The sequence below is a fragment of the Periplaneta americana genome, chromosome 14 (genome assembly GCF_040183065.1).
Source record: "Periplaneta americana isolate PAMFEO1 chromosome 14, P.americana_PAMFEO1_priV1, whole genome shotgun sequence".
In the NCBI taxonomy this organism is placed as follows: Eukaryota; Metazoa; Arthropoda; class Insecta; order Blattodea; family Blattidae; genus Periplaneta; species Periplaneta americana.
In genome coordinates, this window is record NC_091130.1 from 68,242,773 (window position 1) to 68,269,870 (window position 27,098).

General features: G+C 36.6%; 1 long non-coding RNA gene across 1 annotated transcript in view; it reads left to right on the forward strand.

Annotated features, from left to right (window-relative positions):
• The window catches only part of LOC138713995 (uncharacterized), a 164,436-nt gene that overhangs the window by 81,536 nt on the left and 55,802 nt on the right, over window positions 1-27,098 (forward strand). The window contains exon 3 of the long non-coding RNA XR_011336026.1: window positions 21,423-21,485. This is a non-coding gene — a long non-coding RNA (uncharacterized lncRNA). The remainder of the gene's footprint in view (window positions 1-21,422; window positions 21,486-27,098) is intronic.

A 27,098-nucleotide genomic window follows, 5' to 3' on the forward strand; every position in this document is an offset into this window, starting at 1 on the left:
TATTGAATCCAGTCTGACTGTGAAAGCTAACTACACGTAAAACAAAACAGAAGAGGCACGATAAGAGCCTGGCATCCTAGGAGCAAGCTCACGTGGAACCCGACTCACACACAACGCAACACACAAACGTGCTTCTACTGTTGGATTAAATACGCTCTTGCCTGTTCACCAGTCCAAGCAGTTCAGGCAGGCTGAATGTTGCTGTATGCACAGCTCTAGTAGGCCTACACGAATGGATCAGAAACAGTTTGATACATCACGAAAGGTAAGGGGGGGGGGGAATAGAATTAAGTTCAGTTCTGAAGATGACTGCCAAGCCAAAACTAGTGAACTAGATATCTATAACTTACTTATATTTAACACGTGCAAGTTATACAGAGTGTAACAGAATAACTATTTCGGGAAAATCGCAATAAGCAGAACGTAGAAGCTCCGCCCACCACCCCTTCCACTTTTCTCCTACTAGCTCACCAGAGACACTACGTGATAGGTGAGTGTTGTGTCGATAACTTCCCTTACTGGCGTTCTCTTTATTGCGATTTATCCACTATTTATAATTTTACGATGTGATAGAGGACATGAAAATAAACATTTTTCTTAATAAATTAGTTTTGAAATACTTCGTATAAAAGACAGAGCTCATCACTCACATTATGGTTGCATTTATGTTTCAGCTGTTTCTGTTACCAGAAATAATAATTAAAGCTAGTTAAGTCCAAGTCACAAAATAACGTCTGTAAGTGATACGAATCCTAAACTGTGGATAATCTCCGGGATCTATGGAAGTTTTCTGTAAATATTTGGGTTGCATTTGTTGATAACTATCTAGTGGGGCCATATATTACGCCTGCGCGATTGAATGAACATGTTTATGGCATTTTTCTTGCGAAAATGGTCCGGAGCTACTTGAAGATGTCCCGATTAATATTCGGAGAAATATCGTAAAAATCCAACATGAGGTGGTAGTATGGTCTATACTGAGTAAGTTCATATAAGCATGTCTCCAGTGTGGAGATATAATTGTTTGAATGTTAAGCATAACAAGCTTTATAAATGGCAAAGGGAAAGACAACTGACGTAAAGATTACATTTACTGTTTATTTATATGGTATCAATTCATTCCCGTATGTTATTCAGAGTGCCCACGCATCAAGGCTGACTACAATAGTGTAAGTTATATTACGATACAAGGTTGGGAAGTGCTTTTTACAAAATCGAGGAAGAGTTTGAAAAACGAGCAGAGCGATGTGCAGGCCTATTGTACAATATTTTTTGCACGATAGCCTATTTTGAAAATAATATTTTTAAAAATATTAATATAGGGATAGGCCTGCAGTATCTACGTACGTTAGACTATGAACAGCTGACTGATTCTCAGCAAGAAGTTTGTCATAGGTGACGGTAGATGGCAAGAATAGTTTTAATTACAACTCTAGAGTAGTTATTGGGCCACCCCCGTAGCTCAGTTGGCTAAGGCGCTTGCCTGCCGATCCAGAGTTGCGTTCGGGCGCGGGTTCGATTCCCGCTTGGGTTGATTACCTGATTGGGTTTTTTCCGAGGTTTTCCCCATCGTAATGCAAATGTCAGGTAATCTATGGCAAATCCTCGGCCTCATCTCACCAAATATCATCTCGCTATCACCAATCCCATCGACTCTAAATAGCCTCGTAGTTGATACAGCGTCGTTAAATAACCAAGTAAAATAAAAAAAAATAAAATAGAGTAGTTATTGGTAATATTTCAACATACTTACCTAGAGTGGCAACTCAGAATAAAATTCTGTAAAATCAACTTAGGCTATAATAGTAGCGGCAGCTTGCTGTAACGACGAAAAAACACACTATCGTGCAAAAACAGCTCTCTGTCTACAGCCATTATGACAGTGTCGCTCTCAGATGATTTCAGAAGAGCGACACGGATTATTATTTTGTATGTAGTCAATTGTATGTAGTCATTTGATGTTCCTTCGCACCATTTGTAAGGTTTGTTATACGTAACATTCAAACAGACATATCTCCACACCCATTAAAATTGGACACATGTTTAGGCCTAGCCTACAGTATATGAACATTCTTTACTCACAACAACCTATAGGACTACTATCATACTCTAAAATACTTACTGTTCCTCCTAAGTCACTCTGTAGGTTGAATATTAGCAGCTAAGTATTTGGGAATGGCATTAAGTTATTTACAGGGACCACCACCACCACCACCACCACCACCACCACCACCACCACCACCACCACCACCACCACCACCACCACCACCACCACCACCACCACCACCACCACCACCAAATCTTTTCCAATCCTACAACGTAAACAGACAATTTTACAAACTTATTTACACACGCTTTAAGATCAAGGTTATATCGCGTTTATAGAATCTTTGCTTATATCAGTAGGCCGTGGACTATTTTATAGGCCTAGAATGCTTCTATTGTTTTAGGTTATATTATATGGCTTGTATTGATTATAACTAGACATTGGATTTTTAGGCACTAAAAATTGCAGTTTTAGGCGCCTAAAATAAGCTCAAAATTTGTAAAATTAGGCTCTATTTTAATGAAAATAGGCATTTTAGGCACATCAAGGTATCATACTTATTTCTTTCACTGAAATTTTTAGTTATACACTAAAATACGCACAAAAAAGTATGTTTAAACATTAAAAAAGAATACTATATTATATTTATAAACAGAGCTGCACAAATTTAATATATTGAAACTAATGAAATAATGAATATTGATATCAAGATTACTCATTTTAAGTTATTGAAATTCAGTTCCATGCTCAGACTTTATTATAATTATCTGCACAGTACACCACCAGAATTTTTTCTAAATTCTCCACAGTTAACATTTGCCTTTTGTCACTGAGAATCATTTTGAAAGCAGAAAAACTTATTTCAACCGAAACTGATGTGAGAGGCGCAAATTTTAAATTAGGTACAATAGAAACATCAATACTTACTGGAACATTTACACTTTCCCCCGATATCACTCTTGATACTTTTTCCAACAATGAAAATCCTACATTCTTATTTAACATGTTGTCCCACTTATTTTTAACTTTTTTCCCAGATTCTCCCAAAGCAGAATGTATGTTCACTTGAGCTTCCTTTACTATTGCTATTTGGCTACAAAGAGATTGTTTTTCACGTTCTAATTGTTCAATGTTTGCAGGTATGAAAGAAAAGTTTGATGTTGTGTAGGCAATATCGTTTTTCACTCGTGAGTCATTCAGACAATCTTTCACTGCTTTCACACACGCTGCACTATCAGTTTCAGGTAATTTATCAATAACTGACCACTTCTTTAAAATACTTAGAATAATACACCACTGACTGAATCCAGGTTCCCCATCGTGTAACAACCGGCTAAGGTGGGAGTGGGATATCTGGAAAGTTCTCTCTGAATATTGAAATCCTGGATGGGGCTTTACAAAAACATTTTTTTGTGTTAGAAATAAGCGAACTGACAAGAGGAAATTCATTCCGGATTGTTTCAGAAACCCTGTGAAGGCCATGTGCTAGACAGGTTACATGCGTGAGGTTAGGATAAAATGTTTTAAGAAGTGGAGCTGCAGCAACCATGTATGAGGCAGCATCAGTACAAAACAACAGAACTTTAGAATCGTCTATATTACCTGAGTATAAAGACTGTAGGCCTTTATTTACAAAATAAGCAATGGCTTGGCTATTCACTTTCGAAAGTTCCTTAACACATACGAGGTGTGGAATCGAAGGTCCAACAGGACTAAGTTTTCCTACTACCATATTTGCTATATATCTATTCATAGGATCTGAGGTTTCATCCACAGAGTCCCATATGTAAGAATCACCTATATCCTCCCGAATGGAAGCTAAAGTTTCATTGTATATTCTGTCTTAGTAATTTTTTCTTAGGGTCGACTCAGATGGGATATTTTGTTTGCAGTATTTTTGTAAAAACTGTCTTAAAACCGGATTTTCAATTGCATTCCAGGGAATGTTAGCAGCAACAAACGCTCTGGTTAAATCAGCATAGAAATTGCTGCTGAGATTGGATGAAGTAGGCTGTGTTAGTAAAGTTTGTTGCAGTTGATTTTTCTGCTGAGCTTTAGCCTTATGAGCCGCTCCTTGCACATGCTGCTTTAGGTGGCACTTCTTTTCTTGCGAAATCTAAAAATGTAAAGTAAACTGAATTAAAATAAAATCCGAATTGTTGTATTGCTGTATTTCTATCACAAAGTTAGTGGGTTCGAACAATCAAAATTTTAATGATCTGCAAATACTTTAACTATCGGAATTTAAAAGGTTAGAGTGTAGTGGTCTTAAAAAGAATGATACCTCAGGATAGCTCAGTCAATGTATAAATATTATAGGCCTACTCATTAAAATTAATAGAATTTATATATTTCAACTATTGTTACATACCTGTTTGCTACAAATCTTGCAGAATATTATTCTTCCATCATAAGTGAATTCTGAATATTCTGTTAGCCATTGCCGGATCAATGTAGATTTTGCACTTATATTTTTCGGCATTATCGCGTTAAACTTCACAGGAAAACGTCCTACCACTCAAAACTTCTCAACACAAATAAGGTGAGGGAAAGAGCAACTGTTAACGAGCATTCAAATGAACCGTTGTTATTGAGATTCAATTGGACAAAAATACAAAGTTCCACTTATTGTTGCATTTCCTGGTAGTGTTAACACTAGGAGGGCCATTCTTTTAAATATTTTGTAACGGTTTACCCTACTAATTCGCAGTTTTACGACTTTTCATAAATATTTCAAAAACACTCTTTCTCCAAAAATTGTGATTTTATGACACTCTGAAGGGCAGTACAGCTAATCGGTTTTTATAGTATAGTATATCTCTGAATCGGTAGCAGCACATGTTGTGATTGTTGCCTGCTTCAAAACTAAGGTTGGTTCTTTGTCGGCATTTATGCCTCCAAACATGTTAAATTCGGTGAAATCTATTGCGAGTGTCGTGAGATTCAAAACATTTTGTTTCCTTTATCAATGGTTTCATGGCCGGTGTGAAGCAAACTTTCCACTTTTTAAATGCCTTAAATTTCGCAGTGAATGCATGAATAAATTATAAAAAGTAAGAGTAAAATGCGAAACTTTACAGTGAGTTAGGCATTTTTAGGCGAATATTAACAAATTAGGCTCTAATAACCGTTTTAGGGCATTTTAGGACACTATAAAACTCTTTGAATACCTTTCAATTTCCATGAAACACAAATATTAATAATTATTTTTACTTTCCTCCTAAAGAAACAAAATAGGCATTTGCCCTAGAATCCGATGTCTGATTGTAACTAGCTTCAATTTTTAATTATTATGATAATCGTGATTAAGTCGGTGATGAATCATGATATATAAATTTCCAATCCTGCATTTGCATTTGTAATTGAAGGAAACCATATGAAAAATATCGATCAGATTTGCCGGCAACGGAATTTGAACCAGGGACACCCCGAATGCTAATCTATTGCGTTATCACTGAGCCACCTTGCTCGGTTCATCTTGAATTACTTGTGCGTAAAATGGAATGTCACTTCAATCGGATAGTCAATAAATTATTATGAGTCACATGTGAAACCTATCCTGGGTTTTCCATAAGTTACCTCTTTGTGGGGTTTTCGTTAATTAAAATTTGGTCTTCTTAGGTTCCACATTACGAGGTCACATTCAAGAGTCGTGGAGTCAACAGGGACCTTTAAAATGCTAAAATAGAGGTGTGCAAATAATTTTAAGCAAACGAGTGAAGGAAGAGAGATGGAATTATTTCAATGCCGAGATGAAGTGTAGCAGTGCCCCAGGTTCCTTAGCACAGTATTATTGAATTCGGCAGTCATACTGTGGGCTAGCTTTCAAGATGTGTTCTTCTTCGAGGCCTGAAGCTCCGAAAGTTGTGACTAAGCCTTTTGAATCAGTCTGTGTAAGCTTATAGTTTCTAGTCTAACCTATTATGTTACTTTCACATCTTTAATAGATACAGTATAACAAATTATTGAGCTCTGTGGACGGCGATGACGTATAGACTGCAGTTGGCTGTTGTGTAACCTCACATTTCCTGCCACACAAAACCAACCACAATACCACCTTCTGCTCCAGAGTACGTAATCCTATCAAATTTTCATCTTCGCGCCCAGAGACGGTATTCAGAACAAAAAAAGTTAGCACTACTAATTTGTTGTCAAATTTCACTTTCAATTTCGAGAGAAAAAAAAAGATCACTGTTTTCATAATATTTTCTTTGATAGGGATCCGACAGTTGGTTCTGACAAATTTCTGCACGCTCTTTTAATGTGACCATTCTTTTATTCATTCATTCATAGTTCTCAGTCCAAGGGCAGGTCTTTCACTGCAAACGCAGCATTCTCCAATATTTCCTACTTTCTGGCTTCCTCTTTGTCTCCGCATATGATCCATAGGCTATAGGCTATCTTAATGCCGTCTATCATCTGATATCTTTTTTCTGCTCCAAACTCATCCCCCGTTCATGATTCCTTCCAGTGCATCCTTCAGTAGACAGTTTCTTCTTAGCCAGTGAAGGTTTAGAAATGTCAAAATAACACAGGATAGGCACATGGTATGAACAATGCAATTTATTGCCATGTCATTCGAAAATGACACATTTCAAGTGATCTTTTTATTTTATATCTTTCTAAAAGGATCAATTTGTAATAATAGCTAATAGTCAAACTTAACAATAGTAACAATAAACCTCTGATTGAGGTTCTGGCTGATATGTAGCCTGTATCCATTATCAGACAGTACCTACGCCACATTCACTTGACGATATGTGCCAGAGAAAGAACAAATTGTTTGTATACATCTGAAGCCTCATATGTATCTATTATTATTAATAATAATAATAATAATAATAATAATAATAATAATAATAATAATAATAATAAATTGTATTTTACCTGGCGGAGTTAAGACCTTGAGGCCTTCCCTTCCATTCAACCAGGTCAGCGATATATAGGGCCTACAATGGAGGGGGAAAGGAACTTATCAACCAACCCCATTATCTCCTGGCTTAGTTGCCTCATGAGTGATGCCTTATTGGCGTTACTTGTGAGGTTTAAACCTGTCTTCGGACAGTTGACTAAACAACATCAATAATAATAATAATAATAATAATAATAATAATAATAATAATAATAATAATATCACCACGGCATGGCGCGTCCTCAGGTTGCGGATCGAGGAGACGGCCTCCAGATATGGAGGGTAGCTGTGAATATATTGAATAAGCAGTCGCAGACAGCCGATGAGGAGTGGTCCTCCAGCTTGGGGATTGGGCGAAGGGCTAACAACCCATCACCTTAAAAAACAGCTTGTTAGGAATCCTTCAAATAAGCCTCGGACATGTAGCACTATGGGCGAATCCATAAATGCATATAGAGTGTTAGTTGGGAGACCGGAGGGAAAAAGATCTTTGGGGAGGCCGAGACGTAGATGGGAAGATAATATTAAAATGGATTTGAGGGAGGTTGGATATGATGATAGAGAATGGATTAATCTTGCTCAGGATAGGGACCAAAGGCGGGCTTATGTGAGGGCGGCAATGAACCTGCGGGTATCTTAAAAGCCAGTAAGTAAGTAAGTAAGTAAGTAATAATAATAATAATAATAATAATAATAATATTAATAATAATAATAATAATAATAATAATAATAATAATAATAATAATAATAATAATAATAACAATGCGTTCAATAAGCTTATAATTTGAAAACTCTGCATGACATAACAAGGAAAGTTTTGTCAGGATATCCTTATTCCCTTAGGACTTAAATCAGATCCCTTGAAAAGAAATGGGGGAAAAAAAGATAGAATGAAATTTCAGAAAGGAAGCGGTAAAGGCTGTATTTTGTGCCACCGTAACATACAGTAGTCTTTGCTTCCTGACATTAGGAGGAAAACCACATCTCGGACACAGGATGAACGGTGAACGATTTAGCTTACAGGATGTGATCTAGAAAATCACCAAATATGGAAGAGACACGCTTAGCCTACACAATCCTAACCACAAGGTATTTCTGTCTGTAGCAGGAACAACTGTTTATAGTTTGAACCTGCTTGGAACGTGTTTCATTTCTCTGAACCTTATCAATGCAGGAAACCACACACCTCAATGCACCAGGATATTAATTATAATACATATAATATAGGCCTATGCATAAGCTGAAACTTATCTTCATAATATGCATTTTTATCTTACTTCCATCTCTCTAATCAGGTAAAACCCACGCATTCTTCCTCTGAATGAATGATAGCCCAAGTCGATTTTCTCTGTTCCTTAAAACTGTGACAACACGGAGTTGATCATTACCTTCGCCTAGGGATCCAAAGTAAAGTAAAACCCATAAAAACATAATTCGTTTAATAATTCATTTTTACACATGTTTCACATCAATAATTTGTGTGCCAGCACGCAGCCTTCCAGGATACGAGCGTAATATTGTGATAAATAGATTTGTACCCCATTCCATGGTGTTTAGACCTGCTGTGAGATATACCATCAGTGTATTCCGAGAATAACTATATGTCTTCGTTCTTGCATCAGCAGAACCTCTACTGCGTCCTTCAATATTGTCCAGAATTGCCCTGCCACGTTAAATACTGGTAACGCACCAGGCCATTTGCGTTTCAGAAGAAGTAAATACCGCTCTAGTGTTGCGTTTGTCTCAAAGCATGGTGTTTTTGTTGTTCAGGAAATAAACCTGAAGATCAAGGCTGTTAACTAACAGGATTGCTATTTACGTCGAACCCTAGAGTCCCTAGACAAAGAATATGATTATGACCAAACGTCTAGAACAGTCATTTTCAACCGATGTGCTGCGCCACAGTAGTGTGCCGCGAGAAAAATTAAAAACAATAAAGGTTGTCACAGCAAAAATTGGGAAAATAAAAGTGAAAAGAGTAATAGAAAAAAAAGTGGGCCCACAGGAGTCAACTTTCAGCGAACACAGTATAGGGTCTATAGATGTGCGAGCAGCAGAGAAGGGAATGATTGAATCGCAACCAGGGTTTCCAGATCAGTAAAGTTAGCATATCGTACCAACCTTGCATTCAATTTGAATTTAAGGGATGGGGTACTACGACCCTTCACTGAGACCTTATTAGATATATTGCGCTGACCCTCAAGCTAGGCACATGCCCAACCCACTCCGGTTGACCACACTAACGTTCGCTGCGTGCCTAGGTTTCGAGCAGGCAACTCCACTCGTTCTTAGGCCAACCGCCTCTGTGCATCGCCAGCCGGCGTTAGGGAATGCTATGAAATTACGACGAAATTGAGAAATGTTGATGGAATGGTGTAGATGCCTATCTATGGGAAATGAGAGAACCCCGATAAAAATTCCAACTGCGACCTTGTCCACCACAAGTGTCATTATGGATTTTTCCTGTCCGAGACTCGAACCCTGCGTGTCTAGAACACATATTCTCAAAGTGCCAGACCACGTTTTAAAAATATGTAGAGTGGATGCTTCGGTTATAAAACTGTTTAATCTGCTGATTTTGTAATTGAAAGGAAAGCAAGACCGGTCAACATTCTTTCATCATGTGGTCCGCAACGCTGCAGTTGTAGCCTAAGTCAAGGTTATTCCACAGTCTAGTCGCGAAGCTCAATACGTAGTAAATATGCAAACGTTAGATAGTTGCTCACCACTAGGATCGCTAATATCGCCTCATTACAGGCAATGCAAAATAGTACCGTCACAGTCTATTGTTTCTAGCACCCTCAAAACTCAAGCTTCGTGACTGTATATAGTAGACTGTGGTTATTCCGCGTTCGAAAAATTACTTAACTATCTCTGAAAAGATTTAAATCTATGCAGGCGCGGCCAGTTCTGCATCCAGTAATTTCTTTATTATATTATATTCCTTCACGTATGACTTCGGTTCAAGAATAGCCTTATAATAAAATTATGCCATCAATGTGTCAATAAGAATGGCACACATACGTAAATAAATAACCATTATTGCTTATGAAATAAGCGGGACAGAAGCATCTGTTTATTGCTGACCCACATCAAAGTGCAATACAAAAAGATAGGGTCCACCGCTGAGGAGTAACGGTTATCCTGCCTGACGGTGAAACGAGCGTTCCCGGGTTCAAATCCTGGTTGGGACAAGTTACCTGGTTGAGGTTTTCCAGGAGTTTTCCCTCAACCCATTAAGAGCAAATGCTGGGTAACTTTCGGAGTTGGACCCCGGACTCATTTCGCTGGCATTATCACCTTCATTTCACTCAGACGCTAGATAACCACAGCAGTTGATAGTGTCGTAAAATAACTAATTAAAAAAAACAAATAGATAGACCTATTTCTACCATACCACTAAGTAGGCCTACGTATTAGTCTACATATGTAACATGTAATCCACTCATTCCCTATATTCATGTCCTTTTTCATTTATTCTTTCATATCTACACTCTTATCCATCCATCCTTTTATATCCATATTCATCAAAACCCATACACATTCTCATCCTTGTATATCGAGCCATCAAAACCCATATCCATCCGTATCGATCTATCCATGTCTATATATTTTGTCCACATCCATATCCATCTACATATTTACCTATTCATATGAATATCCATATCCATTCGTATCCATTTTCGTACATCTATATCATATTATATTATCTATAACTTACATTCATATCCATTTGTCCATTTATAGGCCTATCCATATTCATCCATAATATTATTCGTTCACCCAAATATATCTAGGCCTATCTATTTACATCAATATCAATAATATATACACATGCACCTATATTCATATGAATATCCATCCATCCATATTTATAGCCATGTCTAAATCCATATTCATCCATCCATGCATATCCATATTCATCTGTCCGTCCATCCATATCCATTAATCAATCACATCCAAATTCAATAATTCATCCTACCATATCTATATTCGTTTATCCATATCCATAGATCGACATTCATATCCATATTCAATCACCCATTCAATTTATGTCCATTTATTTGTATCCATATCCATCCATTCATATTCTTCCATCCCATAATACGAGTATTCATATCCATACTTTCATTCATATTCATCATATCCATATAAATTAATTTATATGCAAGCATCCATTCACATCAATATCAATTCATAAATATCAATCCACTCACATCGATGTTCATCTCCAGACCTATTCATCCATATCCATACCCATCCATTCAAATCTATATCCATCCATATTCATATTCAACTATTCATATCTATATCCATTTAATTACATCTATAGTCTATTCCCCCATTCATGTCCTCTTCATATCAATATCCATATATTCATCCATATTCATGCATACTACATTGATTCATATGAATCCATTCATTTCCATCAATATCCGTCCACCCATCCATGCATATACACATATCGATGTTCGTCTCCATATCTATCCAGCCATATCCACATCCATTCATATCTATATTTCTCCATATCCATATTCATCTATCCATATCTAAACCCATTTATCTGTATCCATATTCTTCCATTCATATCTATCCATCCCTTCATATCAATATCCATAACCCTATATTCATTCATACATTCATTCATGTGCATCCATCCATTCATATCAATATCAATCAATACATATCCACCCATCTATCCATCCATCCATTCACATTGATGCTTATAGGCTGTCTATCACCCATCCACTCACCCACCTATCTACCTAACTATCCCATACCTATAGACTTACTTATGCAATAGACATACACTTGTACAGAGTGATATAATTTAGCCTAAACACATGGTGCAGACAACGAAAGTGACTTTTTGTAACGTATCCAAAAGAGAAGCTGTCCCGTTTCCCTATCTTCCCTGATGACGGTATAATATGCAGCTCCGAAATATTTCATGTCTCTATAGACCTATCTGGTATAGGCCTAATGCAAATACCAAAACATCTCGCACTATAGGGTACTCTACAGGTTATTCCATAAGTCCAGAAATGTATTTGAGTCTCAGATCTTGGAATGTTATTCAATACATTTTTGTGCATTGCATACTGCGCATTTCCTCTCATTGCTCCTCACGCAGATTGAAGCACATAGGCCCTATGGTTTCTATGACTACATTGTTTATATAATGATATCAAACTGTAGGACTGTAAAGCGACTATCTTTTCATTTGTCGCTTGTTGGAGCAAGGGGCTGTCCCTTAAGGCAGAGTATGAACTTTCCTCCACAAATAGAAGAATACAATTAAACCTCCTTTTCCTAGTATAGAGTGGTTGCAGATGCTTCCAACTGCAGTGTTTAATCAGCATCGTAATTACACGTGAGCGAGAAGTGACTGGTAAATTTTGCCAAAGAGACAGGCCTTAAAGCGTTATAGATAGCCTATATTAGGCAGAAAACAACTTCACTTCCTTAGGCAAACAACGGCGTTTGGTTTTTACAAAACATTGGGAATATTTCGCCTTTCTCTTGCACAACTAACATAATTATTTCTGCAACGTTATGTACAGCATTTTGCAGATAATGTCTTTAAATATTCACAATTTCTTTAGTTGCTTTAGGGTTGTTGGGTATTCCACGATAACTAATTCTTTAAGATAACCCTACAACCAAAAGTCGGACGGATTGAGATCTGGAGGTCGTGGGGACTAGGCTATATTGTTGAAAAGTACATAGTAGTGACATGATCGCCAAGCATCCGAGCCATTAATTGTTTTGTAGGGGTGCAGATTTGGAACAGTGCGCCATCTTGCATGAAGATTATGTTTTTAGGTCTTGATTCTTCAACCTAGAGGTGACAAAGTTGTGTAGCATACGCTTACTGTAATAACGCTCCCTGTTTAATGTGACAATGTCTGTTATTCAACTGCCTTCTTCGAAGAAGTCATACCATGCAGTGAAATTATGAAAATCTTGTTGAATTAAAATCTGGAGATCATTTTAAGACAAAATTCTGCAATTAGGTCTGTGTGTGCTCCATCTGTACAGAAAACTTGATCCAGCCAATGATTATTAAGTTGGATCTCTGCCATCACAAATAAAGCAAAATCATCTATTTTCTGCTTGTTATTTTCTTTGAATGCGAACACCGGTTTTAGTCATGGGTACAGATGAAGATATTTTCCTAGAATTTTAATATCTAAACTGTGCTACAAATGAACTCATTTGAATATATTCCCCTTATGTTATGTAACTGATTTTGATTATGTGTAATTTTCTACCATATTTTATGTAATTTCTAAGGTAACTTCTTTTGCATTGTTTTCTAATCTATCACATAATTTTGTATTTCATGTATATTATTGAAACCCGGTTGAGTGGAAGAGAAGGCCTTATAGCCTTACTACTACTCCTACTCCTGCTACTGCTACTACCACCACCACCACCACCACCACCACTACTACTACTACTACTACTACTATTACTACTATGTCTGGACACCCGTCTAACACTACTGAAGGTTTACTCATTCCACAATAATTATTTATATTTGTTTCAATAGCTGTTTGAAGCATCTCAGCAGCAGTGAGATCATTTTCTTCTGTCAGTAACAGAACTATTTTCCCCCACAGTTTCTGATTAAATCATCTTAATTACGAATGGAACATGGGTCTTTCTTAACTTGTTTATTTCTTTCTAACTAAAGATACTTGCATCATTCACTCAAGCGTCGCCATCTAGTGGGCTACCACCGATGCTTGTAGTTCTTTCAGCCACCATAAAGGCGGATGGACCATAGGAAGCCACCACGTAATACTGTATGATAATGATGGTTAATGGAGCAGTGGTGTAGTTCCGGTAGGGAAAACGGGAGTAGACCTAGTCTACCCCGCGATAACCTATCACCAAGCACAGTCTTTGTCCACCACAAATTTCAGTTGAATCCGTCGAAATTCAAACTCGGGTTACTAGCATGGAAAGTCGACGCTCTAGCAGTTCCGCTAACTGTACGCCTTCTCTTAAATTGTTGTGTTCCGAATTTTCTCAGTTGTCAGATCTTGAGAAAGACTCCTATTGTTTTCATAATAGCATAGAACCAGCTGTAGGCCTATCCTAACACTTAATGACAGAATTAGGGGCATATTCTTGGTCATATTGACTGCGTATGCGTGAAACGTCACCTCACGACTTCCCCCTCGCGTATGTCACTCCTGAGTTGTCTTTGATGGCGGCAGCAAACACATGGGATAAACAAGAAAACTCAGATAGGCTATGTTTTTGTTAGTTTTACTGTAATTTTAAAGTAACTTAGAGTACAAAGTACTGGCTTAATAACATTAAGTTATGAAATGACATATATAGTTGGAAGCAGTGTTCTGTCTGCTTTCTTTTTAGTTGTATATTCATAAATTTTGTATAACCTCTTCAGCGCTCTTGAAATGTGATTATAAAATGGTGAAATCGCTATGGATGGACAAGCTGGAGTTTCCATGACTCGACTGCATTTTAAAATGGATCATTCATGGAAACCAATTCCCTTCAGGAAGCAATAAAAATCAAGACTCCTGGTTTTGTTTCATGTGTTAAGAAACCATCGAGGAAAATATGATTCAGTGTATGTCTTGCAGGAAATGGGTACATGAAGCTTGTGCAAGTGTTAGGCGAAGTCAAAAGAAATACTTTGTGTGGCATGTGTGTCTTGAAAAGGAAGACTGTTTTATCTACAGTATAAGAATAATCTCAGACTCCAGAAAATAATTTCATGTGTACAATCACATCATATTATTGCTGTCATGTAATTTAAAGTTGCATGCTAACATTTTTAACTACTGTATTAGTTAATTTGAAATAGCCTAAAATTTAAAACATTGAAGTGACAAGGACTGTGTTTTTCATGATTTTCAGTTTCAAAAATACGATTAAAATTGGATTAAAAGTAACTTCAACATCAATTAATCGAATCTATGTTTCTTCACTGTTATGATTTATCATTTGTTGACATTATTTTGAGATATTTTTAAAATTTTTCTTTTGGTCCATTCATGGGCTCATGGTCCATTCAAAGAACCCTGTCGCCTTCATTGAACCAATAGCCGAGTTTTAAATGAGCTAATCTTTAAACAGATATAAGTAGGATATAGCTCTGAAACTTCATTTTATCATTCCTCATTAGTAATGTAATTGTTCAAGCCTATAAACGGAATTTTAATAATAATAATAATAATAATAATAATAATAATAATAATAATAATAATAATAATAATAATAATAATAATTTATTTATTTAATCTGGCAGAGCTAAGGCCAGTAGGCCTTCTCTTCCGCCCAACCAGACTCTAATTCTAATAGAATACTATTTATTGGTTACATAGTTATTACATTAATAGGCCTATCTAGACCATAAAACAACACGAAAGTAAATAGGCCTAATGAAAGTTGGCTAAGTAGGCTAATGTTAGTGTGACAATAATAAACATTGGTAAGAAATAGTGATGATGATGATGATGATGATGATGATGATGATGATAATAATAATAATAATAATGATAATAATAATAATAATAATAATAATAATAATAATAAGGCACTGCTTTTGTTAGATAAAATAAGAAATTGTTAGCTGGTCCATTGATGGCTACTTTCCCCTGTGACTTGAAATTTCAAATTTCTTGTAACAGTGCTTTAGTAATAACATCCTTATGCCTTAATATTTTAATAAAGATTATGTTAAACTATGGAGGCACTGTTTGCCCAACGCAGTGACTTCTTTTTCTAGCTGAAATATTATAATATTTACAAAGCTTTAAAGTTTGTGGATTTTGGTCAGTAAATGCAGCCTATTACATATTATTATGTAGTGTACAGACAATGCCAAGTATTTCATTCTTTCAACATGTTACCTCAGTTTTCCTCAATAATTGCATAATAGTATAATGTTCTCGCACTACTCTTGATTTTGCTGTGATGTCGCGGTTCCGTATTCTGCATTAGGCCTATCTCACGACACGCAAACCCATGTAATGAATCACATTTCCGGTGCTGTCTATGTCTGTTGCAATGTTTTCGGGCTGTCTGGATCTCACTACAATATGCTAATTTTGACCTTGCTATCATTTTACATTCTAATGTTCATGACAACTACTCAATATCGGAAGGCGCGAGTTCGACTCCGAGAAATTTTAGCTAACACCGTGTCTTCTGGGTCTCTCTGAGTGTCAGCTTCATAACTTTCTCTTTAATCTCTCAAATACTGACAATGAAACCAAATTAAATTCAAACAAGAGTAGAGCCCCTGGTATACAGAACGACTAAGACGCATAAATTCAACGTGAGTCATTGTCGTGGTATTACATTACATTACATTACGGCATACAGTAGAGATGAATAAAACTGACTGCCGCTCTCGCTCGCTGTGTTCATTGCATTTCTCTTTCGAGTCTCGTCTCGTAACTCTCGTGCGCTTCGAGTCTTGCTCATCATTCTCGAAATAGCATTTGGTCGGCGTGGAAAGATTTCGTAACTTTGAATAACATACAACATTGAAATAAATAACATTAAAAATGTTCGCGACAAAAAGACAAAACAAAACAGTATCTTAGTTATAAAAATGTTCTGGTTCTATTATATATTACCTATGGTTATATAAACTGAAAGAAAAAGAAACAATTCTCAAATAAATCTGCATTTCTAAAAAACATAAAACATAACGTTAAATAAAGCGTTAATATTTTTTTTTTACTTGAGATTGTACAATTGATCTCAAACATACGAAAAGAACATTCCTAGCCTTTTAATAAGGGCCTAGTAATTAAATAAAGATTGGGGAACGGATTATTATACACTGAAAGGATGAGATAATGTTTATAATAACTTACTTGATTGTTTATACATATATAACAGTTACCAAAGTAGATAAAAGTTCAGTCTGGTATAAACAACTGTGGCGATTCAAGGCTGCTTGACGTTCGAGAGCTGATCACTCCAAGTCCCGATGTCTTGATACACTCACAAGCAGTCTTTACTTCAACGACGTGACGTAGACAACATTGTCGTGTGGGTTTTCGGCTTTGCGGGCGCTGTTAGTCTTGCTTTATCGATAGTTGTTCAACTCTAGTATAGGCCTACGGGATTTTCAATCACTTAATTACAAACTTTTAGGGACGGTAGAGGTAATCAACAATGACAATACAATTTTATTAGGAGCTCATGTCTGGAAACTTTTCATTTAGAAGTTGCAAGCCTTGAAGTGTGCTAAGTGCAAAATTATAACCTAAACACTTGATTGTGTCATTATGGACTTTTAAGGCAATGCAACGGTGAAATTTGAGCCGAAAATCGAAAAAAAATATCAATTATTGTTGTTTTTGCGTCTTTTGACACCCTGGAACCATATATTAACATTCTGCAGAATATTTTTTTGTTTCTTTTTTGTAACCCTTTAAAGAGAATTAAGTAAAAATGTTTACATGTGCCCGAAACTTGAAAATGTGTTTCTACGCATCTAATTTTTTCAACATTTTTAAAACTTCGAAACATTCTACGTGATACAGTGTTCGTTCAAATCGTCTGAAATTTTCAGGATAGCATCACAAAATTAGGATTAAAAAACCTGATTGGGGCTTATTTCAACAACTCAGTACCTCAACAGTTATTAAATATTATGTAATAAAAATAATTCAGAATTAATTAAAATGTTTTTATGAAATTTCCATTTTTTCTGGGCAACTATTTAATCTAATTCTGGTAAAAAAAAACTCCAAATCATTTTACTAATTCTTATTATAAATCAGAAATTAAAATTTTAAACCTATGTTCTCAACCATTCATCAAGTGAAGAATTTTTAAAGATTATACAATTAGTCTATTTGAAATTCAATTATAATTAATTTCTCACAAACAATTGAAGTTAAAAAATTCATTTTTTGTGTAGCCCTATAGCAGTGTTTTTGGTCTTTACTATGTGGCTAAATTTTCATCCATACAGTAAAAATTGAACTGAGTTCAGATTTTCATAGATGCATTGCCTTACTCAATGCACATTGACTTAAAGGATAATAATTGCAATTCAAATCGTTTCTAACAGTACTCATCACAGTGAGTGTTCACCAGTCTGAATACATCGTTCCATCTATAGTCGTCCTCATTTGTAGATTCCCTAACAGTAGCACAAGCAATTATGATCCTCGTTACACATTCCTCTTCTTATTTGGTCGGTGTGTCGAAAAGAAGGTCATCCTTCCCATTTCCATTTGCTCTTTTATAGGTGAATGAAATGCATATCAGCTATTTTCCTAATGTAAATCTTCCCCCAGCAATAACGAAATAATTATACCGGTAGTTCGTACAACTTCCTTGTGTGCAGTTCAATGGCTTCTTTGAACGCACAAATGCACTTGAGGAAAGTGAACAGATTCTGCTTTACAATAGGCCTATGTACAGTCTTAGAAAAAGTTTTGTCGCACAGATACTTTATAGGACTAAGTCCCAGAAAGGAGGCAGTGCACATGATCAGAGGACGAGCGACCTGGTTCACAAGAGAACGACTAGTGGAAGTAATAACATTAGATTTGTTTCGTTGTATGTCTGATCATGCGCATTGCCTCCTTTCTGGGACTTATAAAGTAATCTGTGCAATAAAACATGTTTCTAATACTGTACATTATGCATGATCCAAAAAGGCCTAAGTCTAACGTCATGATTGATTTCATGAGAGCTGGATCCGGGATGAATCCTTGCATTAGGCCGTTTAGGCCTATTGTACGCCCTATATGAGATTATTGTCTAAGTCCGACAGATGGGCCGGGTAACATTCGTAAATCCGACGCTGACGGGCAGGACATCTTTCCTGGGCCCTGCAGGTGAGGTCCCACATCTACTGACGAGCCCGAACCCAGAGCCCGGAGCCCGGAGCCCGGAGCCCGGGGCCCCAAGTCCTTAGACCCTAGATCAGCATCGGAAATTCGTAGCCTACTGTCCCCAGACATCACTTCGGCATATTTTTACTATTAGGCCTACAGATGATAGATGAAATGAGGGGAAGTGGAGAGTGTTGGTGGAATGACATAGGGGACGGGAGTACTCCAAGAAATACCATCTGCAAAATCTGTTTTGTCCACCATAAATTTCACCCAGACCTGACCAGGGATCGAACCTGGGCCGCCTGAATGAAAGGCCAGTGCGATAGCACTGCAGCCACAGAGGCGGTTAGTCTAACATCATACACAAAAAAGCCAAGTTTAAAATGGGATGAGGTTTCAGTGCACTGGCGTTGAGTTAGACTAGACGACAGCTGGCTATCGTGAACTAGATTTTGTAGCCTACAGTAGTGGCAAAAAAACCGGAACGACCCTTGTAGCTGATTTCAGAGCCTTGTTCACTTCAGAGCACGATAGACTGGTAACTAAGACTTTCGTGGTTCGAACCCTGCCTGGGAAGGAAACTTTTTTTTTTCCTTATTCAAATTTATTCCCAATACTTTTCGATTGCAGTGATATTTTACTACTTAATTAACTTATTATTCCCAGAACATTAATTTTACCAGCAATCGAAAAGTATTGTGAAGAAATATGAATAAGGAACACAAAAAAAGTTTCCTTCCCAGGCAGGATTCGAACCACGAAATTCTTAGTTACCAGTCTATCGTGCTCTCGAGTGAACAAGGCTCTGAAATCAGATACAAGGGTCAGTCCGGTTTTTTTGCCACTACTGTACAGTATTCGCGTGAACGTTGTAATGTTTACATATTACACCATCATTTGCAACATAAAAGTCTACATAAAAATGATTTAGCCTACTATTTATAGTCTTAAATGCATCTTAATGAAGAAATCACTTAAGCGAAAACTCAAGTTTGAGGCTTCAGAGACCTGCATATTCCCGGTATTAGTTTATGGCCGTCAAACAGGAACGCTAACCACAAAACAACGAACAATGATCCAGATTTGTCAGAGGCAGATGAAGAAAATAGTGGTGGAAATTCCTCTGAAGGACAAGATATCAAACGAACGGCTGCACAAATCATTCAGCAACACAGATGTCATGAAGAGAGCCATAGCGACGAAACGGAAATGGGAGGAGACTTCACCACACCAAATGGGTGCACGTAGTTCTATGTGGGACCTCTACATCGGGAAGAGAGGCCAAAGAATACCCAGGCCCAGATGGGCAGACATTTTCATAAAGGAGCAGGCAAGCAGTGGTCGAGGAGAGCGAAAAATATGATGGAGTGGAAAGAACTAGATAAGGAGCCATAAAACTTTGACTGAAATAGTGCTTAGAAACTGTACTGTTATTCAACAGAATGCACAGCAGTGTATGAATAGATGGGACTGTTGAAGTGATACACTAAAGTAGGCCTTCATGGGCATTAATCTTTAAAGGTGTGGACAAACTTGACGTGGTTCACAAAGTCGTCTTACATGGAAAACTTAGATTCATCCATCCATCGATCCACATTGTTTTGATATCATTTATTCTGTGTCTGCACATATAGCTTACCCATAATTTCGACAATAATTACTGTACATAACTTTAAGCAACTTTCTTCCCGTCATCTCCTTCATGCACAAAGCAAGACCACTCCTCTGTCTGGAATAGCTGCCCCAATTCAAGATCACCGTGGGAAGCACGTGAATGGAGGGGCCAGATCCACGTTCACTTTGCTGTTACTGGGCAGTGGAGCAACACTATATGCAAAGTCTACACCGCGATTGGTTTTCGTCGTCACGGATTTACCCGACTCGTAGGGGGCGTGAGCACAGGCGCTTCGCTATTGATCGACACACCCAAGTAGGAGGATCTAGATTGCACGACACCGTATCAATCACTTCTTATGATCACTATGGTATAAGATATTTATTAACGACAAAATAAATTATTTGAATTGGAAAACTGGTTCCCTAACGTAGAGACAGGGTGTATCCCTAGGCTTCTGTTTTAAGAAGAGGCCCTAGTCATACGACTGACTAGGAGGTTCCGTTGCTTCTGAATTAACTACCAGTGTTAGTTTAAAAAATCCTCAAAAGGGGATCGAACAGGACAAAAAATTGTACCTAATTTATAGTAAGCTTAGGCCTATAAGAGAGTAAAATTAGATTTTATTCACGAGCGCATAAAATCTGTTTACTCTTGTGTGTTATACATTACTTTCTCCACTATTTGTATGTAAAGAGATCTTTGTTTAGTCGCTCATAGCAACCTAAACAATGACTTTAATACAAGAGTGAATAAAATTTGTTTTATTCGCTGCTCACTGCTGATATTTTATTCGCTCCTAGAAATGCATTTAAAATGTAAAACAAATACTAGACTAAATACACAATAAAACCAACTAGACACAAGCAAAAGCCCTTACATTTTTTTTTTTCAATTTTTCTGAAAGGTACGCCAATATTATTTCTTCGTTAACGCCTTTCACGTTCCTACTTTCTCGCCACTCATAAAATAACTTATTTTCTTTCTGATAAATAGATGCAGATTTCTGCTGAACTAACGTGGACACAGCCGCTTTGGAGACATTAAGGACTTCATCCGGTAAGAAAACTTCTTCTTGACACGATATTTTGCTTCTGACGAATAAAAATTTTAAATTTATTTATTCTGTATCCAACGCCACTGATAGTTTTGTCTTCATTACTATTCTTTAAATCATAGCCAACTGTAAAAAATATTTAGTTTAACTAATCATGGACAACAGTTGGCTTTGAATCAAACAATAACAAATGAGCCTAATATTTAATTTCAATTAAAAGTTATTTTCACAGAAATATTACTTTCATATTAGTAGATAGTGGAAAAAATATTGTATGCAACACCAGATTTAATAGATTTTATTCACTCGTGAAAACTATCCCTGAGGTGAAGCCTCAGGAGACAAACTTCCCACCCATGAATAAATTCTTACTTAATTCTCTTGTCACATAAATTACTAGCCTATTATCCATTACTGGTATGTAAATTTCATTATTGGTATTTAAATTTAATTTTAAATTGTAGGTCTTTTCTTTCTAATGTACTGTAGTTACTGTTTGTGAAGAAGTTATAAATTAATTAATTTATGGATTTTATTGTTGCTAAAGCATTGGCCACAGTATAGAGAACGACTAGTGGAAGTAATAACATTAGTTTTGTTTCGTTGTATGTCTGATCATGCGCATTGCCTCCTTTTTGGGACTTATAAAGTATCTTATTTTCGAGCAAATGAGATATTAGTCTAACATTTTGTGTTTTATGACAAATTCACATCTTCATTTTCAAGTTTGTTACACGTAATACAAAAAAATATTAAATAAATAGTCTGTTTCTAAGTAAATTGATTCATTACTGACTAGACTATCAACAAAAACAGACCAATACTCTAGAAGAAATTGTTGTACACAGCCATGCAAGAGGACAGAAAAACAAAGACCCAAGGGACAAACAGACAAACATCATGCCCAACCCCATTTTTTTTATCAGGAATGTTGAATATATCTACTACCGTGAAAATTTCGATGGCGATTTTTTGTAGGATTACAGTATTTCTTATTTATTACTCGTAACTTACACGTATAATGATAAAGTATACAGTCGAATCCAAACCCTCCTCGAACCATCATCATCGTCATGGCACTGGGCCGTGGTGTGTTTGCAGTCCGTCCACACATCCATTCGATTTCGTACAGACATTAACAGTGGGTACAAGGCGAGGTCACCACTACGCTCACATTGTCACGGAATGTAAATTGGCATGACTTACGTAAACTTCAGCATTCTACGTTATCAGGGATTTCAACGAAAGCCTTTCTGCTGCCAAGGTTGAGGTCTGTCTGACCTTGCGTTACCTGCGAAGAAATTGATGAGCCGAATGTCTGGATCCGCATCATTTCTCCGGAATTAAAGCCGTGACCTAGAAAGACCAGACCCAACTTATTGCCCAACACTACCAGCGGACTCATAAATCTAGGAACAGAAATAATACCAAGTTTCTCTCAATTCCCACTTAACATTGGCAGGGCCCCTTAAATTACCTGAATGGTTTCATATCTGAATAAACACAGTGCATGCATCAAGCTGTACAGTGAAGGTCAACAAGAGCTGGGTAACTACATTGGTAAAGGAAGGAGATGTTTCATTCCCCGGAGGTTTCCAGCCTGTATGATTCATACTAACACACTTGTTAGTAGTAGTATTTATTCCTAATTTATAAAGCCCTATTTAACATGGAATATATTAGGACCATAGTTTAGAGTAGTTTTTCCCAAAGTGGGAGTCGCGACTCCCAGGAGGGTGGTGTGAAGAGCTGAGGGGGTCGCGGAATTATTTACAAAATAAAACAAAAATCCCTTTATTAAAATTATATTTAGTTTGTACTTATGTTTATGCATTTCCAGCTTTATTGTTTCATAAACACTCATAAATAGTCTATAATTATAGCTTTTGATCTTTCAATAATCCATAGTTTTACAGTCATCCAACATAATAATTATAAAAGCTAAAAAGCTAACGTTTGATGTGGCTTCGTACATCATTTCGTACCAGGACCATACTTTTTCAAGCGATTGAAGACTGAATAACAAAAACTGTTGCAATTAATGGACAACGTTATTTTAATATGCTTCGTGATTATGCAATACCATCTTTACGATATCAAAGCGTTGAGAATGCCATATTCATACAGGATGGTATCTCTCGTCACATCCTTAACCTTGAGAAAGAAGTTTTAGATAATATTTTTTATGACCGTGTTATCAGTATTCAATTTCTTGTAACATGGCCTGCAAGATCGCCAGATATTAACCTTACGGGTTATTGGTTGTGGAGGTGCCAGGAGGAAAGAGTGTTTCTGAGCAATTCATCAGTTGTAGGAATCCACCATACAACATGTAATATAAATATTTCAGAACATGTTTATAGCATCGGACAGAAGCTGATTAAAGAAGAAAATAGTGGAAGCATACAATAGGCCTATTTGTGATGAAATAACGGCAATGAATGCTTCATTAACAAATCCTATATGTTGTATAATAAGGTTGTGTCAGACTTTAATTGGAATTTTTCCGCAGTTTTCTCCAACTGTAAGGCGAATGTCAGATAGTCAGTAGCCGGTTCTCGGTCTAATGCCAACTCGCTATTATCAATCTCATCGACGCTAAATAATCTAGCAGTTGATACAGAATCATTTAAATAATTTTATTTGGTTTATTTTATGACGCTTTATCAACGTACTACGTTTGAGTGAGATGAAGATGAAATGCCAGCGAAATGAGTCCAGAGTCCAGCGCCGAAAGTTACCCAGCATTTGCTCTTAATTGACCGAGGGAAAAACCTCAACCAGGTAACTTGCTTTAACTAGGATTTGAACCTGGGCCCGCACGTTTCACGGCCAGACATGCTAACTTTTATTCCAAAACGATGGACGTTTAAATACATAAAATATGTACTATATACACCATTTTCAAGACCATTTCGAAACTTCGTAGATCTTGTAGGAAGTAAAATTTGGGCACATTATAAGCAGGCCTTAATAGGACTTCTTAAATTGTCTGCCTGATTTAATGTTTTACGTGTATCAGTCAGTATTAATAAAAGCAGTAAATACTAGCAGTGCACGAATTCCGTCATGAACTGTGTATAAGACCACGTGTCCACGAATTCACCGAATAGTATGTAGGCCTATAAGCTCCGTGCAAGGAATACATGAGATCGCTATCATTTTGTCAAATTTCCCAAAAGAACAAAATCGCCATGTGAATACAATACAGTAAAGGCTAAATCAATAACTTCACGCACTTACACCTGCTATTAAAAAAAAAAAATAATAATAATAATAATAATATAATAATTAAAATTATAATAATTACAATTATTACAATGATAATAAATTATTATTATTATTATTATTATTATTATTATTATTATTATTATTATTATATTATTATTATTATTACAAAGAGAGCAAAAACTCACAGTCACCATATGAAGTTGAGCAAAGAACTAAACTAGAGTGTGTTGAATACATCTGGATAAATAATGTGTTTAATGTTCATATTTCAAGTGCTAACCTACGTGTATTAGTAGAATGCACAGTTTCTGACATCTAAGCCGCAGTTAATAGGACGGACGGATGCAACCAACAATTTTACGGAACCTTCTTTGTTTACATTCTTACCACAACGCGCCATTTCCAAGAAGCGGCGAGAAGTCAGGCAGGGAAGCGGACAGGCATTAGAAAGAAACCAATAATTTAACCGGCCCTGTCTTCCAAGCGAAATTTTTTTACCTTGATTGTGTTCATAGGAAATGTACGTGACGACAGACTAGAGCCAGTAATTTTTCAACTTCTCTTTCAAAACGGAGTAATTTTTATTTTAAGGCTTCCACCCTCTTTCCGGTGTGAGTGTATCGTATAGAGTGTTAAATCAAATTTTAGACCCACTAAATAGTTCTTCGTCCAGAATTCAACGAATTGATGAAGTCTATTCTAATGCTTTCCATAATAATACTCATAGTACAATATGTAAAGACAAGTTTCTCTTTATACATGCCATAGAAGCAATGAGAATAGAGCTTTCATGCTTTAATGTAGATACTAAATAAATGTATATCCTCTGTCCTCCTTTATTCTGGAAAAGAAGCGTCGCAATTAGTGTGCCTGTCTGATAAAAAGACAATTTTAGGCCTACATCCATCTAAAAGCAAGCGAGCAGCCGCTAGTTTATTATACGCTATATCAGTACCTCTTCATTGTTCATGCTTCCCTCATACACAAAGCTGAAACCAAATTGCGTATCCCGAACAAGACAGTCACACAGTGAGTATGAACGACTCCTGGCTGGATGTAGATATTTCTAAGAATCGTTTTGAAGAGGACCAGGATGTAAAAAGAACAATTTAATCGTTTTTATATATTTACGCAGTTGTATTAACTGAATGATCTTATTGATTTTGTTTCTTGAACTCGGGTGCATTTAAACTATTTATAGCTGTTAATGTAACATTTTTCAGAGTAACAAATCAATCGTCTAGTAATAGTTATAAACAAAATTATGAAAATATTATAGTAAATAATTGCTTGACAGTAGCAGTACCGTAAGAGTTATAATGGAAACAGTACCAGTAAATAGTAGTAGTATTGCATTAGTAGTAGTACCAGTAGTAGTAGTTGCATCAGTAGTAATAACAGTAGTAGTAGTTACAGCAGTAGTACCAATAGTACTAGATGCAGCAGTAGTAATAGTTGCAGCAGTAGTAGTAGTGTCAATATTAGTTGCAGCAGTAGTACTACAAATAGTAGTTCCAGCAGCAGTAGTACCAATAGTAGTTGCAGCAGTAGTAGTAGTTGCATCAGTAGTAATACCAGTAGTAGTAGTTACAGCAATAGTAGTGCCAGTAGTAGTTGCAGCAGTAGTAGAACCAATAGTAGTAGTTGCAGTAGTAGTAGTAGTACCAGCAGTAGTTGGAACAGTATTAGTACCAGTAGTAATTGCAGCAGTAGTAGTACCAGTAGTAGTAGTAGTTGCAGTAATAGTAGACCAGTTGTAGTAATTGCAACAGTAGTAGTACCAGTAGTAGTAGTTGCAGAAGTAGTAGTACCAGTAGTAGTTGCAGTAGTAGTAATTGCAGCAATAGTAGTACCAGTAGTAGTAGTTGCAGCAGTAGTAGTATCAATAGTAGTAGTTGCAGCAGTAGTAGTATCAGTAGTAGTAATAGTAGTTGCAGCAGTAGTAGTACTAATAGTAGTTGCAGCAGCAGTAGTAGTATTAATAGTAGTAGTTGCAGCAGTAGTAGTAGTACCAGTAGTAGTAATTGCAGCAGTAGTAGTAGTGCCAGTAGTAGTAATTGCAGCAGTAGGCCTAGTAGTACCAGTAGTAGTAGTAGTAGTAGTTGCAGTAATAGTAGACCAGTTGTAGTAATTGCAACAGTAGTAGTGCCAATAGTAGTAGTACCAGTAGTAATAGTTGCAGAAGTAATAGTACCAGTAGTAGTTGCAGTAGTAGTAATTGCAGCAATAGTAGTACCAGTAGTAATAGTTGCAGCAGTAGTAGTACCAATAGTAGTTGCAGCAGTAGTAGTACCAGTAGTAGTAGTAGTAGTTGCAGCAGTAGTAGTACTAATAGTAGTTGCAGCAGCACTAGTAGTATTAATAGTAGTTGCAGCAGCACTAGT